This window comes from Vicugna pacos, chromosome 34 (genome assembly GCF_048564905.1).
Source record: "Vicugna pacos chromosome 34, VicPac4, whole genome shotgun sequence".
Classification (NCBI taxonomy): Eukaryota; Metazoa; Chordata; class Mammalia; order Artiodactyla; family Camelidae; genus Vicugna; species Vicugna pacos.
This window is the reverse complement of record NC_133020.1, coordinates 19,458,881-19,464,957: the sequence shown is the minus strand read 5'-3', so window position 1 is coordinate 19,464,957 and position 6,077 is coordinate 19,458,881. Positions and strand designations below refer to the sequence as shown.

Below are 6,077 nucleotides of genomic sequence, written 5' to 3'. Positions count from 1 at the left end.
TCAGCTGAACGCAGCCAATGAATGACCCCAGGTGACTCCTCACTCACAGTCAGGAGAACCGCCCAATTTCTGGACCCATAGAATTGTCACTTTAAGATGCTAAGTTTTGGGGTGGTTTGTTACACAGCAGTAGATAAACTGAAACGCTGTCTTCTGTGATGATGGACGTGGCCTGACACCAGCAGAGGCCATCGCTCCTTCAGTCATCGTTCAAAGTCTGTCACCCACAGAACTGCTCGGTCCTTGGGGCCTAGGGCATCACCCAGCCGTCTTGACGTAGTGTAGACAGGATCGGTCAGGAGCGTGCTGGTGCAGCTCTGGAAAGGACCCGTGAGTGGCTTCCATTTCTTTCTTTCTTTCTTTCTTTTTGTGGGCTTTTAAAAATTTTTATTTTTCCTTTTTCAGCTTTATTAGGTAGAATTATTACAGTTCGACTGCACGTACACATTCCTATAGTGTATGTAAATACATATACGCAGTATACTGCACATTTTTTTTAGTTTACATTTATGTACTAAGAACAGATTAGATCTTTAGCTTTTTAAACTTACATAGTTCTCAAAGGAATAAAGCCAAGTGCAAAATAAGAATCTGCAGAATGTGGCAATCCAGTCATAAAGGACAGTCAGATGTGCTGACACAGATTCAAGAACTCAAACTAGTAACTAGGTCATTTGTGTCCTTATTATCACTGTCATTGTTCTGTAGATTCCTCATACAACTGATGCCACACGGCATTTTTCTTTCTCTTCCTGGTCCACTTGGAATGACAATCTTCAGGTCCATCCATAATGCTGCAGATGGTATTATTTAATTCTTTTTTATGGCCGAGTAGTATTCCATTGTGTATATATAGCGCATCTTCTTATCCAGTCATCTGTTGATGGACATTTGGGTTGTTTCCATGTCTTGGCTTCCATTTCTTTTAACTTCCCTCCATCCCCATTTCTGCTGCTCCTTCACTCCTCGGGGTGGCGTGCCCATCCAAGGACCAGTTTCAGTTCCCTACAGGTGAGTTCTAGCTCATCCCAGCGTCATCGTCTTCAACCACCTTCCCAGAAAAGCCCATGGTTCCCGTCCGCTGAGCTCTGGGGGGAAAGCTGTCCTCCCCGTGCCAGCTGCCAGTCTCAGCAGACCTTGTCCAAAGGTGCGGTGTTCCGCCCAGGGCCGTGGAGAGCTTGGTCCCACGTCCTGCCCTCCTGGGGACATTCACAGAGCTCTTGGTGTGCAGCTGGTGCTCAGGAGTGAGTCCCCAGGCAGGTAAACCTCCAATGGCTCAGTAACACTCCTTCAAACCATATTAAACAGTGATAGAGGCTGAGGAGAAGGAGCAAAAAATAGTGACCCAGTATGAACTTGAGTACTTCTTCTATTCCCAGCCCATGCACAAAAAATACTTATTCTAAAAAAACCTAGTTTCCATCAACAGGAGACCAGTTATATAAACCACAGGATTATCACACAATGGAATATGAACAGTTATAAAAAGGATGAGGAAGTCGTAAAAATATATCGATATGGAAAGTGATCCAAGGTATGGTGTTCCATGGAAAAAAAGTTTCAAATCGTGTACAAAGGGGGCTTCCTTTTTCGTTTGATGAGGGAGGGCCACAGTAGTGTATATTTACATGTGTTGCATCTGCGTACAGAGACATGGAAAGGAGACACATGAAATTAATAACAGTGATTTCCCCGGGCAGGGCAGAGAGGCGGGAGGGGGCCGGGGTAGATGGTGAGATGGTGAGCTGAAATTTACCATCAGCTTTTCTATTGTTTTGATTTTGGACCATGTGAATTGCATTACCTAATCCAAAAAAATGTCGGGGGAGGAAAGGAAACGTCTTTTGCCTAATTTGATTAAAGAAAAGCACAAAAAGAAAAACCAGGATCAGAAGCTTTGGATGGAACCACGCCTGTTTAAATTGCCTGGACTAACCCCAGGATTTACCAAGAACTTGAACATCTCAGGGAGGGGGTGAGGCCAAGACAATGCTTTATCAAGGTTTCCAAGAAGCTGAAGCCTTGCTGGTACCTCCAGGGAGAAGCAGGCGAAGCGGGCTGCCGCACCTGCAGGGCATGGCAGGCCGTGCGGGGTCCCAGCGTGCGCCTCCATCCGGACTTAGGAATCTCACAGTCAGGTCTGTGGGAGTTTGGACCGACCCTCACGATTCCACGGGATCATTACTCCAGCCCAGATGTTCCTTGAGAGAGAGAAAGAGTTCCTTTCTCCAGCTGTATCCTCACTGAGAGCAAAAGCTGGCCGGTCTGAGGCTGAGCCCCGCGGGTCAGGGGGCTTGTGCCTTGAATACCAAACCTGGACGAGACGAACTCAGTCGTACTCATTCAATCAGCATTCCTTTCCTCCTTTTGGAAAACAATATCCTAAGTTCCGAGAGCAGGGACATGCACACCCCAACCCATGTCAGTTACTACTTGTTGAATGAATGAATGAATGGGTGAATGAAGAATGAATGAATGAACGAAGGCCTCGTGGAAAACCTACCAAGTACTTTATTTGCGAGTTGTGTGAAAAATTATTTGCAATTAAGTCTTCAGATTATTTTCTGAAGCAACAGTTTCCAGGTGATTTCTACCACTGGAATCTTTGCCAGTAGAGGGCAGTGGTGCCTTTGTCAATAAATATGTGTGTGTGCGCGCGCTCCAGCCCACACACTTCTCTACTCCTTCTCTCCAAAGTTAGCTTCTTCCCGCTGTTCCTGTCAAGACAGAACGACCGACCTGCCTTCGGTCAATGAGTACACGTCAATGATGGACAGTTAAGGTCATAGTCCCTGACCCACAAAACCCCCTTGGCTAGACTTGGCAAACCCACTGTGTGCTGGAATGAACTTGAATTCTACATTAATACCTTCTTAATAACATTCAGAAACGGTGGGGATTGTTTCCCGGGGAAAGAAGATGCTGCCTCCTCCCTTCTTCCCCAGGGCCTCCGACCCCTCTTTATCTCCTGACAGGCACCATATCTAATCACAGGAATGAGGGGCCGCCCAGCGAGACCTGGGCCTTTCCGGGTGGAGGCAGCAGGCGGTGACAAGCGCCGGGCCAGGGCTGCAGGCGGCTCAAATATTTCAGGGTACAAAGCAGCAGCTGTCAAGCACTTGCGCATTCGGGAGAGAGAAGGAGTCAGACATAATTAACCTGCTGGTTCTCCCGTGAGGACTCCTCCTCCCCTGGGGCCCCGGCCCTGCGCACTGCATGCAGATCAGCCTGGGAGGGTGTTCCCTGCATTCCTTTCCTCCGAAACTCTGGGAAAGAAGACTTACACTCCAGGGAGATAAACCCAACCAGTGCTCCCGTGACCCCAGGGAAGTCCTTCGCGCCTGACTTCTTCTGGACCTCAGTTAATCCGTCTGATCCGTGGGAGAACTGAATGCACCAACTCTTCACTTCCAAACCCAACAACATGCGTGCAAGGCCCGGACTGAGCGCCTCCCTAGAAACTGACGAGCCACGTGGCACCCACCCAGCTGAACGCAAACGGTGACCCCTGGGACAAAACTAACTCCAGAAAGTCAGGGGTTTCTAAAGTCAGGTCAGGCCTAGAGGATGGACTAGAACCCATCCAAGGGCACGAAGGAGGTGTCAGAAAGGAAAGGGGCAACATTGCAAGTATCCAAATAACAATCATCCTTCTCAGTTGTGTAACGACTTACAACGTGTCTCCGTGCCCGGCCCCTCGCTACAAACCTCTGACCGGATTGTCGCATCGACCAGAGCAGAGACGGCCCCACTTTAAAGGTGAACTTGGAGCCAGCACAGGGTGAGCAAGCTCCCCAGGGTCCTCCTGTCTGCTCATGTCAGAGCCAGCCCTCCTGTACCAAGCCGGGTTCCCGGGTTTCACAGTGAGAAGGCGGAAAGCTCAGGTTGGGGGATTCGGGCAAGGTCTTAGCGGGTGGGAGGCCCCCACAGGTACCCCAATCCACCCCAAATATTATGGGCGGGAGCATGCTCACCGGCTGTAAGTTTGTGCTGTCACAGAGCTGAAATGAAGAGGACGCAGAGAAGGAAGACGCAGAAAAGATCAGTCCTGATCTTCAGAAGCACAGGCTGAAGGCTGTTTGGTTCTTAGGGGCTTGGTCCACTCTACTCAGACTTCACAAAAACCTGAAACCCTATGTGTGCAGAGCCTGAACGCAGCTTCCTAAGGGGCCGGAGAGCAAAAAATGAGCATCTGTCATCTGCCATCCTCCTCCCTCCAGCAGTGAAGACCCACCTCCTCTCTCCCTGGCGCTGAGTTACCTTCACCGACAGCCGCTCCTGGGAGCCTGCAGGATCACGGCTAGAAGTGCTGGTTTCTCTGTGACCCGGCAGAGCTGGAGGGGGATGCGTGGCCGGGGCGGGAAGCCATTGTAAACGTAGGTGGAGTCCACGCCCCAAATTGTGGGCGACTGGTGCCCACCTCTGTCCTAAAGCTTCTCTAGAAACACCAGAGGGCATAGTTAACTGGGTGTATCACTGCTCCCAGGTAGGAGATCACTGAAAATGACCGTGACAATTGCTGTCACAATTATGCCTCAGTGCAGTTACCACGTCTCTGAGCTAAGAGTCACCACACACGTGTTCCCTCACTCGATCCCCACCCACGAGGCAGGGGTTATTGCTGTTCTTTTACACACGAGGAAACTGAGGCCCAGAGAACTGAAATGATCTGGCCAAGGCTACGCAGCTGGTACGCCACTGGGCTGAAGCAGTTAGCACCACTGGGCTGAACGCAAACTTCTGACTCCGTCGAGACCCAGTTGTCATTCCAGGCGAGTCATGCTGGGATGAGGAAGAGGGAGACCAGCAGCCTGGGCCCCCAGCCCTTTCTGAGGGCCTTGCTGGGCGCAGCTCCAGGTGACAGCAGTGCGGGGCTCCCTGTGCACAGGCCGGGCCACCATCAGGGGCTCCCCGTGACTTTAGGAAGCTTGAGTGGCTCCTCTATCCTGGACGGAGCAGGAAGAAGCGGGATGGGATGAAAGGGTGGGCATGGGGTGCAGAGGGGAATGAGAGAAAAAGCAATGGACTGAGAATCCGTGGCATTTTTTTTTAATTGAAGTATAATTGACACACAGTATCACATTCATTTCAGGTGTGCACACAGTGATTCAGTACTTTTACACATTATAAAATGATCACCCCGATAAGTCTAGTTACCACCTGCCACCGTACAGAGTTCCTACAACATGACTGGCTCTGTGTCCTCGCCGCACATTTCATCTCGGTGACTTATTTAAATTTTATAACTGGGACTTTGCACCTCATAATCCCCTTCACCTATTTCGTCCGTCCCCCGCCCCTTCCCTCTGGCAGCCACCCACTTGTTCTCCATCTGTTTCTGTTCTGTTGTGTTTGTTTGTTTTGTTTTTTAGATTCCACATGTAAGTGAAATCACGTGGTATTTGTCTCTCTCCAACTTACGACTTATTTCACTTAGTATGACGCCCTCTAGGGCCAACCATTCTTTTTTATGGTTGAGTAATATTCCATTGCACAATTATATACCACATCTTTTCATCCATTCATCTATGGATGGGCACTTTGGTAGCTTCCATGTTTTGGCTGTTGTCAATAAGGCTGCAGTGCAAAAATAATAATAATCCTGGAGGGAACAAAGGGGTGCATATATCTTTTTGAACTCATGTTTTCATTTTCTCTGGATAAATGCTCAGAAATGCAATTGCTGGATCATACAATAATTCTACTTGTACTTTTGTTTGTTTTGGGGGAAGGAAGGTAATTAGGGTTTTTTATCTTTCATTTTTAGTGGCGGTACTGGGAGTTGAACCCCGGCCCTTGCGCATGCTAGGCACACACTCTACCGCTGAGCTAGACCCTCCCCTCGACTTGTAACTTTTTTGAGGAACCACCGAGCTGTTTTCTGCAGCAGCTGCGCTAATCTACATTCCCACCAACAGTGCTGTAGGGCCCCCTTTTCTCCACGTCCCCACCAGCTCTTGTAATTTCTTGTGCTCTTGGTAAGAGCCGTTCTGACAGGTGCGAGGTGACCTCTCCTGTGGTTTGGATTTGCATTTCCCCGATGATTGGTGGCCTTGAGCATCTTCTCATGTGCCTGT

The 6,077-nt window shown here is 49.4% G+C and overlaps 1 long non-coding RNA gene across 2 annotated transcripts; it reads right to left on the bottom strand.

Annotated features, from left to right (window-relative positions):
- Positions 1-542: 542 nt before the first annotated feature.
- Positions 543-4,954, bottom strand: LOC140691279 (uncharacterized). 2 transcript variants are annotated; one of them, XR_012066865.1, is made up of 4 exons: positions 4,261-4,954; positions 3,975-4,162; positions 2,033-2,201; positions 543-1,317 (listed from the first exon to the last, which is right to left on the bottom strand). It is a non-coding gene; the product is annotated as an uncharacterized lncRNA (long non-coding RNA). The 2 variants fall into 2 exon arrangements; XR_012066864.1 differs by having other exon boundaries at positions 543-2,201; positions 4,261-4,953.
- Between the last annotated feature and the right edge of the window lie 1,123 nt (positions 4,955-6,077).